Source organism: Triticum aestivum, chromosome 6A (assembly GCF_018294505.1).
Source record: "Triticum aestivum cultivar Chinese Spring chromosome 6A, IWGSC CS RefSeq v2.1, whole genome shotgun sequence".
In the NCBI taxonomy this organism is placed as follows: domain Eukaryota; kingdom Viridiplantae; phylum Streptophyta; class Magnoliopsida; order Poales; family Poaceae; genus Triticum; species Triticum aestivum.
The window spans coordinates 367,064,597-367,083,014 of NC_057809.1; positions in this window are offsets into that span (position 1 = coordinate 367,064,597).

The window sequence follows — 18,418 nt, forward strand, 5'->3', positions numbered from 1 at the left end:
AATTGAAGTAAAAGTGCATTCTACAAATGGTGGTTTTCTATGTGAAGAGAAACAGGCAATCCAAACTTCAAATGATATAAGTGAAGCACATGAAGCATTCTATAAAGCCATACTCAAAAATTTTAAGTGAAATGCAAAGATCATTCTATAAATCAACCAAGGACTATCTCATACCAGCATGGTGCATAAAAGAAAAATGAAAACTATATGCAAAAGATGCTCCAAGATTGCACATATCGCACGAACGAAACAAATCCGAAAACATACCGATATTTGTTGAAGAAAGATGGGATGCCTTCCGGGGAATCCCCAAGCTTAGACACTTTAGTCTCCTTGAATATTTACTTGTGGTGCCTCAGGCATCCCCAAGCTTGAGCTCTTGCCTCTCTTCCTTCTTCTCACATCGAGACCTTCTCGATCATCGAACACTTCATCCACACAAAACTTCAACAGAAACTCAGTAAGATCCGTTAGTATAATAAAGCAAATAACTACTCTAAGTACTGTTGCAAACAAATTCATATTTTGTTTTGGCATTTTAGCTACTGTAATATAACTTTTGCATGGCTTAATCCACTGATATAAATTGATAGTTTCATCAAAACAAGCAAACTATGCATCAAAAACAGAATCTGTCTAAAATAGAACAGTCTGTAATAATCTGAACATTCATCATACCTCTGGTACTCCAAAAATTCGACCACAATTAGGAAACATAAACAATTTATATAGAAAGACATTGCAAAAAGTTTCAGAACCGTTTGACATTCGAGTAAAAAATGTAAAATCGAGCACTACATCCAAAGTTTCTGTCCTGCACCGTACAAACCAACAAGCATCTAAAACATCTTAAAGGCAAACCTTGGCACATTATTTTTATTTTTAAACTTTATAAAAGAACATAACATAAATAAATGACTCTCCAAAACTTCCAGGTTGTCTCCCTGGGAGCTCTTTCTTTAAAGCCATTAAGCTAGGCATAAAGTGCTCAAGTAATGGATCCACCCGGATCCCAAGGTATATCAAAGCCATTTTTAATTAACAATGTTTTGTAATTTAGTAGTGAGCACAAAGTAACATATATCATATAATGACGAAGTCTAACTCTCTTCCTATGCATCGGCATGTCATACAAGAAAAATTCATGCACACAAAGTAAAGGCCAATACATAGCATAAGCAGTTTCTTGCAATTTTATCGTGTTGGAAACATAAAGAGGCGGAGATGTAGTTCCTCTCTCATAATAATTGCAAGTAGGAGCAGCAAGAATATGCATATTATATCTATTAAAATCATCATTTGTAAGAGTAAAACGCAACCCATCAATATAATCCTTAATAAGGGTAAACTTCTCCGATATAGTGTAGTTGGGAGAATTCAAAAAGATAATAGGACTATCATGCGTGGGTGCAATAGCAACAATTTCATGTTTAACATAAGGCACTATAGCAAGTTCATCTCCATAAGCATAATTCATATTGGCATCTTGGCCATAGGCATAGAAAGCATCATCAAAAAGGGATATTTCAAGAGAATCAATGGGATCATGACAATCATCATAGCAATCATCCTTCGGTAAGAACGAAGGGAAATTAAACAATGTATGAGTTGAAGAGTTACTCTCATTAGAAGGTGGGCACGCGTAGCTAATCCGCTCTTCCTCCTTTTGTTCTTCGCTCTCCTCATCATCCTTTTCATCCAATGAGCTCACAATTTCATCAATTTCTTCTTTCATAGACTCCTGCAAAATATTAGTCTCTTCTTGGACAGCGGAGGAGACGTCGATATATGGTTTAACATAGGCATTAGAAGCATAATTCTCATAACAATATTCAAGTATGGCAAAATTTTCAGATTTGTAAAGAGTAGCATCATACTTTTCAATCAAAGAAGCAATTTCATAAGCACCCTTAAAAGCAACAAATTCTTCAATTTGTTGAACATCATAGTAATTATAAACACCCTTAGCATAAGAGGATACGATTCCATTATCACTAAACAAACATTTGTAGGGAATGTGTTTCTTAGGGTCTTCAGAACAATAAGTAATATCATATATTTCGCATAAATTCCAAGCATAGCATTGCAAACGATGAATTTGATCCAGTAAATGTTTCCCTTTTTCAGATATGCGGTGTCGCACATAACAAGTATGCTCATCTAAAGATTTGCCCTCAACTAAGCTAGTTGGGTTTCAGCACGAGCACATAGGGATCAAAGATGATCCAAGTAAAAAGCTTCAGTAGTGTGATAGATTTTGAGTGGTTCTTCAACCATTGGTTCAGTAGGTACAACTAATTTTTTTGGTATTTTGAGTTTCCTACCCGTAACTAAATATAGAAAACGACTAAGAACAGCAAATAAAAATTACTTAGTGATACAACAAACAAACACACACAAGAATATTCACCCCACGCTATGACTCCTCGGCAACGAAGCCAGAAAAATGTCTTGAAAACCCACAAGTATAGGGGATCAATTGTACCCTCTTTCGATAGTAAGAGTGTCGAACCCAACGAGGATCTAAAGGCAGAACAAATATTCCCTCAAGTTCTATCGACCACCGATACAACTCTACACACGCTTAACGTTTCCTTTACCTAGAATAAGTATGAAACTAGAAGTACTTTGTAGGTGTTTTTGGATAGGTTTGCAAGATAATAAAGAGCACGTAAATAAAAGCTAGGGGCTATTTAGATAAAGAAGCAATAAGGTTAGTATAGCGAGTGTGGAAAAGTGGTGGTACGAGTTGAGAAATTGTCCCTAAGCAATTGACTTCTTTACAAGACCGATAGCAAGTTTTATGTGGGAGTGGCCACTCCTAGCATGTCATCCCTGACTTGGAATTCTATGCACTTAAGATTGGAACTATTAGCAAGCATCTGCAACCACTAAAGTTCACTAAGGTAAAACCCAACCATAGCATTAAGATATATTGGTCCCCCTTCAATCCCGTATGCATCAATTTCTATGCTAGGTTGAAGCTTCTGTCACTCTTGCCCTCCAATACATACTCCTATCAACATACAACTAACCCTATGGTGTGATCCACGCGCGTGCTCATATGATGGGAACCAAAGGATAGCAACATAACCACAAGCAAATTAAATCAATCATAGCAATTCATCAACCACTCATAGGACAACGAAAATCTACTTAGACATCATAGGATGGCAACACATCATTGGATAATAATATGAAGCATAAAGCACCATGTTCAAGTAGAGGGTACAATGGGTTGCGGGAGAGTGGAGTACTATAGATAGATGGGGGAAGGTGATGGATATGTTGGTGAAGATGGTAGAGGTGTTGGTGTAGATTGCGGTGATGACGATGATGGACACGGAAGCGTTCCGGCGCCACCAGAAGATAAGGGGAGAGGGGGGCCGTTCTTCTTCTTCTTCCATGACCTCCTCCCTAGATGGGAGAAGGGTTTCCCCTCTGGTCCTTGGCCTCCATGGCATGGGAGCGGCAAGAGCCCCTCTGAGATTGGATCTGTCTCTCTGTCTCTCTCTGTTTCTGCGTTCTCTCTGTCTGCCCTTCCACCGTTTTTTATGTATATGGAGATCCGTAACTCCGATTGGACTGAAACCTTGGCCGAGATTTTTTACTGAAAATTAGCTTTCTCGCAGCAAAAGAATAGCAGCAACCACCTTACGAGGGGCCCAGGAGGGTCAGGGGCGCGCCCCCCTGTCTCGTGGCTCCCTCGGGCACAGTCTCGCATTGATTTTCTTCCCATATTGTCCAAATATTCCAAAAATATTCTTCGTCCGTTATTATCCCGTTTGGATTCCGTCTGATATGGGGTTTCTGTGAAACATAAAACATTCAACAAACAGGAACTGGCACTAGGCACTGGATCAATATGTTAGTCCCAAAAATAGTATAAAAAGTTGCCAAAAGTATATGAAAGTTGTATAATATTGGCAGGGAACAATCAAAAATTATAGATACGACGGAAACGTATCAAAAGGCTCTGATTGGTTCGGATAGGATGAACTAACCCTAATTTTTTTGGCTTTTTCGTGGACTATAGGTATGAAGAACAGACTCGATCGAAACTACGAAAAAACTATAAAATCTCACTGAGCAACCTGAAAAAGCTGATACCACTTGATAGAGGCACAGGTGTCCCGTCTTTCAATGAGATGGTGGCTATCGTTTTGGAGGAAGTCGACTTTGATGATCCGACTATGATCGTGCAAGGACGTCGCGCCTTATCAATCGCTAAACCAACTCCGAGAGGTTACTGACCATGTCAGAGCACGATCAACCTGACCACGAAGGTCTTTTTTCCTGCAGGCAAATGAACAACAAGCAAGAAACTAATATTGCAATCTGGATATTGTGAATATAAGAGGAAAGCTTTATTGATCAAGGTGGGGTTCTGTGATGCCTTTGTCTGGTTGTTGAACACAAACGAAGTACGCGAAGTTGCAGCTATGGCGAACTTTAATCTAAACAAAACCCCCCAAAGTCTAAACGACGCCCTAAGGGCTGTATATATGGAGGAAGAGGGGGGGGGGGTTCGTGGCCCTTGGAGGAGGGGTCTGAAACCAACCCTAACTCTTGTTTCCCCACACAAACGGATTCTAAAAACAGCCTATACTTAAGTATTTCAAAAATACACGGGCCTGGCCCAATAATAAGGTGACGCAGCACCTCGAATAGCCTCTGGACGAAATTTATGAAGTGGCATCTTGTATATTTCGTCCAAGGCTTCATGCACTCCTTATGGTGGCTTCAAAGTCTTGAAATCATCACTTGTAACTCTGTTCTTGATCCCCTTGTGCATGCCATCATCTCCATTCTTGGTCTTGCTCTAGTGTTCATCCCTCTTATCCATGCCAGACCCTTCATTTACAAGCAAAACAAATGTATCCAATTTAGGAAGCATCATATTCTCATGAACATTATAATCATTACCAAGAAACGAAAGTACCTGATAATTTAATTGGCGTGCGCGAGCTCTAGTAATTGGTCCAGTATGTATAGCAGCAGGGGCTGTGAGTGTAACAATGGTATTGATGTCCTCATCACGGCTTTAATACCTTTTTCCTTTATAGATTTCTTTGCATCTTGCATATCTTCAGGACTGAGATACAATGTACCCTCTTCTTCGGAGTGGGTTTAGGCGATGGTTCAGGAAGAGTCCAATCATAATAAATTTTCAATATGTTATTCAATAATTCTTTAGCTTGTCGAACAGTTCGTTCCCTGAAAACACAACCAACACAATTATCTAGGAAGTCCCTAGAAGCATCGGTTAGTCCATTATAGAAGATATCAAGTATTTCATTTTTCATAAGAGGATGATCAGGCAAAGCATTAAGCAAATTGGCAAAGCCTCCACCAAGCTTGTGGGAGACTCTCTTCTCTAATTTGAACAAAGTAAAATATTTCCTGCAAGGCAGCTTGTTTCTTATGAGCAGGGAAATATTTTTCAGAGAAGTAATAGATCATATCCTGGGGACTACGCACACAACCAGGAGCAAGAGTATTGTACCAAGCTTTAGCATCACCCTTTAATGAGAACAAAATTAATTTGAGTTTAAAGTAATAGCAAGTTTTCTCATCATGAGTAAAAATGGTGGCTATGTCATTCAACTTATTAAGATGTGCCACAACAGTTTCAGTTTCATAACCATGGAAAGGATCAGACTCAACCAAAGTAATTAACTCTGGGTCGACAGAGAATTCATAATCCTTATCACCAATAAAGATAGGTGAAGTAGAAAACTTAGGATCACATTTCATTCTAGCATTCAGAGGTTTTTCTTTATACTTGCATACTAATTTCTCTAGATCATCTCTATCTCTGCAAGCAAGAATATCTCTAGTTGTCTCCTCACTCATAACAGAACCTTCCGGTACCTTAGGCAATTCATATCTAGGAGTGCTAGTTCTAGTAGGTGTTTCATAAGTTTCAGCTTCAAGCTCATCATCAGATTTGACAACATCATGTTGTATAACTCTAGCAATCTATTTATCAAGAAAGTCACACAATGGCACATCATCATTAAGCAAGGTACTAGCATCATCATAAGCATTGTCCATAACAGAGGTAGCATCATCAATAACTTGCAACATATTAGAATTAATAGCATGTGGTGGTGTTGCAAGTTTACTTATAACAGAAGGTGAATCTAAAGCAGAACTGGATGGCCGTTCCTTACCTCCCCTCGTCTTTGTGGAAAATATCTTAGTCTTAGCATCCTTAAGATTCTTCATAGTGATAATATGATAATAATCCCAAGTGACTCAAAATATAGCTATGCTCCTCAGCAACGGTGCCACAAAAAGGTCTTGATAACCCACAAGTACAGGGGATCGCAAAAGTTTTTGAGGGTAGAGTATTCAACCCAAATTTATATATTCGACACATGGGGAGCCAAAGAATATTTGAAGGTATTAGCAGCTGAGTTGTCAATTTAGCCACACCTGGAGATTAACTATCTGCAGCAAGTTATCAGTAGCAAAGTAATATGATAGTTTTGATAGTGGTGACAGCATCAATAGTAACGGTAGCAGTGGTAGCAGTAATTTTGTAGCAAGTGTAACAGTGATGATAGCAGTAGTAACTTAGCAAGAACAATATAAGATAAATTCATAGGCATTGGATCGATGACTTGTTGGATGATATTCATCCTGAGACAGTTATAACCTAGGGCAATACGACACTAGCTCTAGTTCATCAAAATAATGTAGGCATGTATTCTGTAAATACTCGTACATGCTTATGGAAAGAACTTGCATGACATCTTTTGTCCTACCCTCCCGTGGCAGCGGGGTCCATATTGGAAACTACGGTCATCACCGGGAGTGGTCCCAACTATTGTCACTCCGAGGTGGCGGGATCATAACACGTAGTAGGTGACTATAACTTGCAAGATCGGATCTAGAACATGGATATAATGGTGATAACATAAACGGTTCAGATCTGAAATCATGGCACCTGGGCCCAAAGTGACAAGCATTAAGCATGGCAAAGTCATAGCAACATCAATCTAAGAACATAGTGGACACTAGGGATCAAGCCCTAACAAAACTAACTCAATTACATGATGAATCTCATCCAACTCCTCATCGACCAGCGAGCCTACGAAGGAATTACTCACTGCCGGTGGGGAGCATCATGGAATTGGCGATGGAGAAGGGTTGGTGATGACAAAGAACGAAGATCCCCCTCTCCAAAGCCCCAAATGGACTCCAGATCTGGCCTCCCGATGAAGAACATGAGGTGACGACGGCTCTGTCTCGTGGATCATGATAATTCTTTCTCCCTGATTTTTTCTAGAAAAATAGGATTTTATAGCGTCGGTTTCAGGGTCTGTGTGGCCACCAGGTGGGGACAACCCACCTGGGCGTGCCAGGAGAGGGGGCGCACCCTGGTGGGTTGTGCCTACCTAGGTGCCCCTCTCCGGTAGGTCTTGGCACCAGAAATTCTTATTATTGATATAAAAAACCTCGCAAAGTTTCGTTCCATTCCGAGAACTTTTATTTCCTCACAAAAATAACACCATGGTAGTTCTGCTGAAAACAACGTCAGTCCGGGGTTAGTTCCATTCAAATCATGCAAATTAGAGTCCAAACAAGAGGAAAAGCATTAGGAAAAGTAGATACGTTGGAGACGTATCAATCGGCACGAGCGTTTGGAGTTGATGAGCTGAATTTCATTTAATATTAGTTTGAACCTTGTAATCTTTGAATTTGAGCCATATAAATCTGGAATTTGAACCTTGTAATATTTCGAGCTTTTGTGGTACAATAATTGAAATGGCATTGTATGAGACTCGTACATTGGTAGCACTATTTTGACATTAATATGCAATGGTATTAATTTTTTTTAACCATTCTCGAATATGTTTACCTTGTCCATCTCATAGCACACGATCTGTATAGATAACTCAAGTGTGATCTTCGACATTATTGCACACAGTTGGTTTCTTCCAGCATGTGCCCTGTAGAGCGCATAATTAATTATCGCACTCGAGTGTCCATCATCACGCTTCTGTGTAACTTTGACCTCATCACCCACGGGTATACTTATGACCGAAGTCATTCCACACACTTCATTTTTACAAAGCTTTTTGCCAATAAACGCCCACGATTTATCCCTCTTCTAGCCGATGCATGGCCAAACTAGCCGGGCGGGAAGCTTGCGCGGTAAACTACGCGGTAGCACAGGAATAGGCTCACCGATGATACATTTGGCGTCTCTTCGAGCCCACACGTGCAGTGCAGTGTTGTCAAGCATGCACTAGAATCCTCCGCTATGAACGCCGTGACAAGATGTGACGTTTACAGGCTGGCCAGCCCCCATTTATTACGGCGGCCATTTAACCCTTGTGTCTCTTCAACCTTTTGATCGTGCCCCACCATTGCAAGAAGCACACCCACCACGAGAAATTCTTAGAGGGCATCTGCACGGCTCCAATGGTGCTCCGAGCGGCTGCCGACGACGACTAGCAGTTCACCTTGAGTGCCATGGTGGACACCCACAAAAGGTTCATGGACCTCCTGGTGATACACCAACGACCCGGTCTGGGTGGAGCACTCCATCCACATCATGGAGCTGTTGCTTGTCGAGGAGAAGTACAAGGTGGTCGGGTTCGACCTTGACTACACCCGCGCTCGTGTCGAGTCTCGTCCCAAGGTCACCGTCGCCCAAATGTGCATGCGCCACCACGTCCTCGTCTACCACTAATTCCTGGCCACAAGGCCTTGTGAGCGTTTCGCTAGGTTTGTCAATAGCCCCCACTACATGTTCGCTACGGTATACATCACCAATGATGTAATGGTGCTCGAGAATTCGGGCATCGCCTGCCAGAATCTTGTCGACATCTAGGGCCAATACAAGATCTGGGGCAGCAAGGAGCATGAGAAGGACTCATGGGTTCACCTCGTCGAGGCCATCAGCGACCCCTGCTACAGAGACATGAAGGAATCGTGCAACAAGGACAAGCGTGCCTGGCACTCGGCCTGGATGGAGAAACTCGACAAAGCTCACGTCGTGTACGCGGCCAAGGAGGCGTACATGAGCTACGACGTGTGCAGGTGGATCGTTGACATGAGAAAGTGCACCAAAGTCCACATTTTGTTCTCATGCATGGATCGCATCTCAGATTTCATGGCCTCAAGCCATTTTGCAGAATCTGGGCTCATCATTGCTTCCTCATAGTTCATAGGTTCGTCTAGGTCAAGTAACATGACCTCCAGAACAGGATTACCCTACCACTCTAGTGCGGATCGTACTCTGGTTGACCTACGAGGTTTGGTAGTAACTTGATCAAAAGGTTCATGATCATCATCATTAGCTTCCTCACTAATTGGTGTAGGAATCACTCGAACTAATTTCTGTGATGAACTACTTTCTAATTCGGGAGAAGGTACAATCACCTCATCAAGTTCTACTTTCCTCCCACTCACTTCTTTCGAGAGAAACTCCTTCTCTAGAAACGATCCAATCTTAGCAACGAATATATTGCCTTCAGATCTGTGATAGAAGGTGTACCCAACCGTTTCCTTTGGGTATCCTATGAAGACACATTTCTCCGATTTGGGTTCGAGCTTATCAGGTTGAAGCTTTTTCACATAAGCATCACAACCCCAAACTTTAAGAAATGACAGCTTAGGTTTCTTGCCAAACCACCGTACATATGGTGTCGTCTCAATGGATTTAGATGGTGCCCTATTTAACGTGAGTGTAGCCGTCTCTAAAGCATAACCCCAAAATGATAGCGGTAAATCAGTAAGAGACATCATAGATTGCACCATACCTAATAAAGTGCGGTTACGACATTCGAACACACCATTACCCTGTGGTGTTCCAGGTGGCGTGAGTTGCGAAACTATTCCACATTGTTTCAAATGAAGACCAAACTCATAACTCAAATATTCACCTCCACGATCAGATCATAGAAACTTTATTTTCTTGTTACGATGATTTTCCACTTCACTCTGAAATTCTTTCAACTTTTCAAATGTTTCAGACTTATGTTTCATCAAGTAAATATACCCATATCTGCTCAAATCATCTATGAAGTCAGAAAATAATGATATCTGCTGCGAGCCTCAACACTCATCGGACCGCATACATCAGTAGGTATTATTTCCAATAAGGCAGTTGCTCGCTCCATTGTTCTGGAGAACGGAGTCTTAGTCATCTTTCCCATGAGGCATGGTTCACAAGCATCAAGTGATTCCAAAAGCCCATCAGCATGGATTTTCTTCGTGTGCTTTACACAAATATGACCTAAACGGCAGTGCCACTAATAAGTTGCACTATCATTATTAACCTTGCATCTTCTCGCTTCAATATTATGAATATGTGTATCACTACAATCGAGATTTTCAACAAAAATAGAGTACTCATCAAGGGTGCATGACCATAAAAAGATATTACTCATATAAATAGAACAACCATTATTCTCTGATTTAAATGAATAATTGTTTGGCATCAAACAAGATCCAGATATAATGTTCATGCTCAACGCTGGCACCAAATAACTATTATTTAGGTATAAAACTAATCCCGACAGTAGATGTAGATGTAGCGTGCCGACGGCGATCACATCGACTTTGGAACCATTTCCCACGTGCATCGTCACCTCGTCCTTAGACAATCTTCATTTAATCCGTAGCCCCTGTTTCGAGTTGCAAATATGAGCAACAGAACCAGTATCAAATACCCAGGTGCTACTACGAGCATTAGTAAGGTACACATAAATAACATGTACATCAAATATACCTGTCACTTTGCCATCCTTCTTATCCGCCAAATACTTGGGGTAGTTCCGCTTCCAGTGACCAGTCCCTTTGCAGTAGAAGCACCCAGTCTCAGGCTTAGGTCCAGACATGGGCTTCTTCACTTGGGCAGTAACTTGCTTGTTGTTCTTCTCGAACTTCCCCTTCTTCCCTTTGCCCTTTTTCTTGAAACTAGTGGTCTTGTTAACCATCAACACTTGATGCTCCTTCTTGATTTCTACCTCTGTGGCCTTTAGCATCGCGAAGAGCTCGCGAATTGTCTTATCCATCCCTTGCATAATATAGTCCATCACGAAGCTTTTGTAGCATGGTGGCAGTGATTGAAGAACTCTATCAATCACACTATCATCACGAAGATTAACTCCTAGCTGAGTAAAGTGGTTGTGGAAGCCAGACATTCTGAGTATATGTTCACTGTCAGAACTATTCTCCTCCATTTTGCAGCTATAGAACTTATTGGAGACTTCTTATCTCTCAATTCGAACATTTGCTTGAAATATTAACTTCAACTCCTGGAACATCTCATATGCTCCATGACATTCAAAAAAGTCTTTGAAATCCTGATTCTAAGCAGTAAAGCATGGCACACGGAACTATCGAGTAGTCACCAGCTTTGCTCTGCCAGACGTTCACAATGTCCGGAGTTGCTCCTGCAGTGGGTCTTGCACCTAGCAGTGCTTCTAGGACGCAATTCTTCTACACAGCAATGAGGATAATCCTCAAGTTACGGACCCAGTGCGTGTAGTTTCTACCATCATCGTTCAACTTTGCTTTCTCTAGGAACACATTAAAATTCAAGGGAACGGTAGCACGGGCCATTGATCTACAACAACATAGACATGCAAATGCTATCAGGTACTAAGTTCATGATAAATTAAAGTTCAATTAATCATATTACTTAAGAACTCCCACTTAGAAAGACATCCCTCTAGTCATCTAAATGATCATGTGATCCATATCAACTAAACCATGTCCGATCATCACGTAAGATGGAGTAGTTTTCAATGGTGAACATCACTATGTTAATCATATCTACTATATGATTCATGTCCGGCCATTCAGTCTCAGTGTTCTGAGGCCGTATCTGCGTATGCTAGGCTCGTCAAGTTTAATCTGAGTATTCTGCATGTGCAAAACTGGCTTGCACCTGTTGTATGTGAACGTAGAGCTTATCACACCCGATCATAACATGGTGTCTCGGCACGATGAACTGTAGCAGTGGTGCATACTCAGGGAGAACACTTGTACCTTGAAATTTAGTGAGGGCTCATCTTATAATGCTACCGCCGTACTAAGCAAAATAAGATGCATAAAGGATAAACATCACATGCAATCAAAATATGTGACATGATATGGCCATCATCATCATGTGCCTTTGATCTCCATCTCCAAAGCACCATCATGATATCCATCGTCACCGGCTGGACACCTTGATCTCCATCGTAGCATCGTTGTCGTCTCGCCAACTATTGCTTCTACGACTATCGCTACCGCTTGGTGATATAGTAAAGCAATTACATGGCAATTCCATTTCATACAATAAAGAGACAACCATGAGGCTCCTGCCAGTTGCCGATAACTTTTACAAAATATGATCATCTCATACAACAATTTATATATCATCACGTCTTGACTATATCACATCACAATATGCCCTACAAAAACAAGTTAGACGTCCTCTACTTTGTTGTTGCAAGTTTTACGTGGCTGCTACGGGCTTCTAGCAAGAACCATTCTTACCTACGCATCAAAACCACAATGATTTTTCGTCAAGTGTGATGTTTTAACCTTCAACAAGGACCAGCCATAGTCAAACTCGATTCAACTAAAGTTGGAGAAACAGACACCCGCCAGCTACCTGTGTGCGAAGCACATTGGTAGAACCAGTCTCATGAACGCGGTTATGTAATGTCGGTCCGGGATGCTTCATCCAACAATGCCGCTGAATCAAAGTAAGATGTTGGTGGTAAGCAGTATGACTATTATCGCCCACAACTCATTGTGTTCTACTCATGCATATAATATCTACGCATAGACTTGGATCTGATGCCACTATTGGGGAATGCAGTATTTCAAAAAATTTCCTACGATCACGCAAGATCTATCTAGGAGATGCGTATCAACGAGAGGGGAGAGTGTGTCTACGTACCCTCGTAGACCGAAAGAAGAAGCGTTTAGTAACGCGGTTCATGTAGTCGAATGTCTTCACGATCCAACTGATCCAAGTACCGAATGTACAGCACCTCCGTGTTTAGCACACGTTCAGTATGATGACGTCCCTCGAGCTCTTGATCCAGTTGAGGACGAGGGAGAGTTTCGTCAGCATGACGGTGTGGCGACGTCCCAAAACCTTTCCCATGTCCGAATACCTTTGTACAATATATCAATCTTTACCTCTCGACCATTTTGAGACTCCTCTTCATGTCCGTGATCTCATCCGGGACTCTGAACAAACTTCGGTCATCAAATCACATAACTCACAATACAAATCATCATCGAACGTTAAGGGTGCGGACCGTACGAGTTCAAGAACTATGTAGACATGACCACGACACATCTCCGGTCAATAACCGATAGCGGAACCTGGATGCTCATATTGGTCCCTACATATTCTACAAAGATCTTTACCGGTCAAACCGCATAACAACATACGTTGTTCCCTTTGTCATCGGTATGTTACTTGCCCGAGATTCGATCGTTGGTATCATCATAACTAGTTCAATCTCGTTACCGGAAAGTCTCTTTACTCATTCCGTAATGCATCATCTTGTAACTAAATCATTAGTCACATAGCTTGCAAGGCTCATAGTGATGTGCATTATCGAGAGGGCCCTGAGATACCTCTCCGATACACGGAGTGACAAATCCTAATCTCGATCTATGCCAACTCAACAAACACCATGGGAGAAACCTGTAGAGCATCATTATAATCACCCAGTTATGTTGTGATGTTTGATAGCACACAAGGTGTTCCTCTGGTTTTCAGGAGTTGCATAATCTCATAGTTAGAGGAACATGTATAAGTCATGATGAAAGCTATAGCAGAAAAACTAAACGGACATTATGCTAAGCTAACGGATGGGTATTGTCCATCACATCATTCTCTAATGATGTGATCCCATTCATCAAATGACAACACATGTCTATGGTTAGGAAACTTAACCATCTTTGATTAACGAGCTAGTCAAGTAGAGGCATACTAGGGACACTCTGTTTTTCTATGTATTCACACATGTACTAAGTTTCCAGTTAATACAATTCTAGCATGAATAATGAACATTTATCATGATATAAGGAAAAATAAATAACAACTTTATTATTGCCTCTAGGGCACATTTCCTTCACCGATTTGTTAGGATTTTGGCAGCAGCTAAGTCCAGATGAACTCAGTGAGTTCGGATAGGAAATATTGGTGGGGACGAGTTGGAATGTAGGGTTTGGACATATTTGGATAGATAAAGTGGTTGAGGATTTTGGAGCAATATCATTAATCACATCGAGAAAAAAGATCATTAAATAATACCTCATCCCCTTTTAATAGTATTGTCTTTCCTATGCACTCATTATGATCTTGGATCACTTAAACATAAATGTAGAGTCCTGAGCTTTCGCCAATCCATTTCCTTAGCATTTTAAGGGGCCCACAATCACTAGTCCTTGCCATGCCAATCATTGAACATCCTGAAATATTTATCTTTTAGTTCAATGAGATATATGTTGTTATGAATTACCAAAACCAGCCGGGGATTAGTTGCACTTTCAATCTACCCCTTTTTGGTAATTGATAACAACATACATATCAAAGCTTCGATAAACGATTAAATGAATGAAATACATCGTCGTTTTGAGAAGTATGTGATAAGAAAGAGCTGCCCCTAAATTTGTGGATTATTAAAAATTTGCATTTGAATACAAATGCACAATCGATTAGGATCATGGGTCACTCTTCCATGTCACATACAACTTGGTGGAGCGCACAAAATGATATGAATGGAATAGTAAGCACGCATCACCAAAAACATAAGTGAATGATCATACATAAATAATGATTAAGGATAAGCATTAAGCATCACATGAAGCATAGTATGATCAATCACGCATAACCAAAGTATTTCACATGCGTAACGAGCAAAGTAGCATGAATCAAACAAAAATAATAGCAGAAACTAAAAAAAGAGCAAAAGCGAGACACTCTCTCTCTCTCTCTCTCTCTCGAATCCTAATGATCTATACAACTTCTCCCCCTTTGGCAACAAGTACAAAAAAGTTAGAATAGGTATAGAGATATACATCTGCTACCTCTTGAGCATGCATTGGTTTTCCCTTGAAGAGGAAAGGGTGATCCAGCAAAGTAGCGTAAGTATTTCCCTCAGTTTTGAGAACCAAGGTATCAATCCAGTAGGAGACAATGCATAAGTCACCTAGTACCTGCACAAACAATCAAGAACCTTGAACCAATGCGATAAAGGTGTTGTCAATCCCTTCACGATCACTCACAAAGTGAGATCTAATAGATATAGTAAATTAAATATTTTTGGTATTTTTGTTGTATAGATTGGAAAGTAAAGATTGCAAAATAGTAAATGAGATGTGATGTAAATAAAAGAGATGTGGTATAATAGGAAAGAGACCCTGGGGCCATTGGTTTCACTAGTGGCTTCTCTCAAGATAGCATGTATTATGGTGGGTGAACAAATTACTACCGAGCAATTGATAGAAAATCGCATAGTTATGAAGATATATAAGGCAATGATCATGAATATAGGCATCACGTTTGTGTCAAGTAGACCAAAACGATTCTGCGTCTACTACTATTACTCCACACATCGACCGCTATCCAACATGCATCTACAGTATTAAGTTCAAAAGAATGGAGTAACACATTAAGCAAGATGACATGATGTAGAGGGATAAACTCAAGCAATATGATATAAACCCCATCTTTTTATTCTCGATGGCAACAATACAATACGTCCCTTGCTGCCCCTACTGTCACTGGGAAAAGACACCGCAAGATTGAACCCAAAGCTAAGCACTTCTCCCATTGCAAGAAAGATCAATCTAGTAGGCCAAACTAAACCAATAATTCGAAGAGACTTGCAAAGATATCAAATCATGCATACAAGAATTTAGAGAAGAACCAAATATTATTCATAGATAATCTTGTTCATAACTCCACAATTCATCAGATCTCGGCAAACACATCACAAAAGAGTATTACATCGAATAGATCTCCAAGAACATCGAGGAGAACTTTGTATTGAGAATCAAAGAGAAAGAAGAAGCCATCTAGCAAATAACTATGGACCCGAAGGTCTATGGTAAACTACTCACGCTTCATCGGAGAGGCAACGGTGTTGATGTGGAAGCCCTCTGTGACCGATTCCCCCTCCGGTAGATCGTCAGAAAAGGCCCCAAGATGGGATCTCACGGGTACAGAAGGTTGCGGCGGTGGAAAATTGGTTTCGTGGCTCTCTCTGATGTTTCTAGGGTATAAGAGTATATATAGGTGAAAGAAGTACGTTGGTGGAGCTATGAGGGGCCCACCAGGGTGGGGGCGTGCCTACCCCCCTAGGCGCACCCTCCTGCCTCGTGGTTTCCTCGTGGAGTTCCATACTTCGACTACAAGTCTTCTGGATTACTTTTGGTCCAAGAAAGATCATCGTGAAGGTTTCATTCCGTTTGGACTCCTTTTGGTATTCCTTTTCTGAAAACCCTACAATAGGCAAAAAAACATAAACTGGCACTAGGCCTCCGGTTAATAGGTTAGTCCCAAAAATAATATAAAATAGCATAGTAAAGCCCATTAAATATCCAAAACAGATAATATAATAGCATGGAACAATCAGAAAACATAGATACGTTGGAGACGTATCAAGCATCCCCAAGCTTAATTCCTACTTGTCCTCGAGTAGGTAAATGATAAAAACAGAATTTTTGATGTGGAATGCTACCTAACATAATTATCAATGTAATTATCTTTATTGTGGCATGAATGTTAAGATCCGAAAGATTCAAGACAAAAGTTTAATATTGACATAAAATAATAATACTTCAAGCATCCTAACAAAGTAATCATGTCTTCTCAAAATAACATGGCCAAAGAAAGTTCATCCCTACAAAATCATATAGTTTGGCTATGCTTCATCTTCGTCACACAAAATATTCAAATCATCCACAACCCTGGTTTCAGCCAAGCAATTGTTTCATACTATAGTATTCTCAAACTTTTTCAACTTTCACGCAATGTACATGAGCGCGAGCCATGGACATTGCACTATAGGTGGAATAGAATGGTGGTTGTGGAGAAGACAAAAAGGAGGAAGATGGTCTCACATAAACTAGGCATATTAATGGGCTATGAAGATGCCCATCAATAGATATCAATGTGAATGAGTAGGGATTTCCATGCAACGGATGCACTAGAGCTTTAAATGTATGAAAGCTCAATAAAAGAAACTAAGTGGTGTGTGACGGTGTCCTGGACTATGGGGTACTCACCACGTCGTCTCCCGATCTATTAGATTGGGCCGAGGACCCCCATGGACGTATACTCATGGGCCAGTTCGGACGGCTACCGCATACAAGGAAGATTCCACAAGACTTGGCGATCAAGACAAGGACTTCTCCCCACCGGCGTATTCGGCTAGGACCCTTGTTATCCTAGGCCTCCGGTGCATTATATAAACCGAGGCCAGGCTAGTCGATAGATATACAATATATACAATAATCATACCATAGGCTAGCTTCTAGGGTTTAGCCTCCTTGATCTCGTGGTAGATCTACTCTTGTACTACCCATATCATCAATATTAATCGAGCAGGACGTAGGGTTTTACCTCCATCAAGAGGGCCCGAACCTGGGTAAAACATCGTGTCCCTGCCTCCTGTTACCATCCGGCCTAGACGCACAGTTCGGGACCCCCTACCCGAGATCCGCCGGTTTTGACACCGACATTGGTGCTTTCATTGAGAGTTCCGCTGTGTGATCGACAAAAGGATCGATGGCTCGCCTGCAGATCAACTGCGACTTCGGCATCTTCGTCACCAGCTCGACTGGTCACCTTGGTTCGACCAAGAATTGCGCCCCGTGTTCGGATCACCATGTCCGGACGAGGGCCTTCATCAAACATCAACTCCGATCTCTATCAAGATCACGGAGGAATCATCTATGGAGCTCGGGGGCTCAACGTCAACATTGCCCTCAAGCGACCGTGCTGTTTTTCTGGACAGCGAACTCGTATCTGCCACCACCACCTCCTCGAGTATCGCTTTGACGATCGCTTTGGTGGAATTGTGCGGAATTGAGTCTACAACAACCCTGGAAAATTTCGTCGAGTTCCGATGGAGGAATCTCTGGCAATCCACGATATACCGGAGCCCTGTCAAATCTGGACGGGAATTTGGATGAGTTTAGGGCGTGGTGTCCAGCTTCTAGCTCGGACGTCCTTTGGAAGATCCAACCGTTGATCGGCTGCGGAATTCCTATATCTACCACCTCTCAAAATTTCGGCTCGATCCGACCGTCCAAACTCCGGGAACCTTCCGATTAGTGCATCACTTTTCGGATCTGTTTTCTGCGCGAAAACGAATCCGACCCGAGTTCATCTTTTTTATGAACAGGATTTCGGACATCCCTTTTGAAGGAAGTT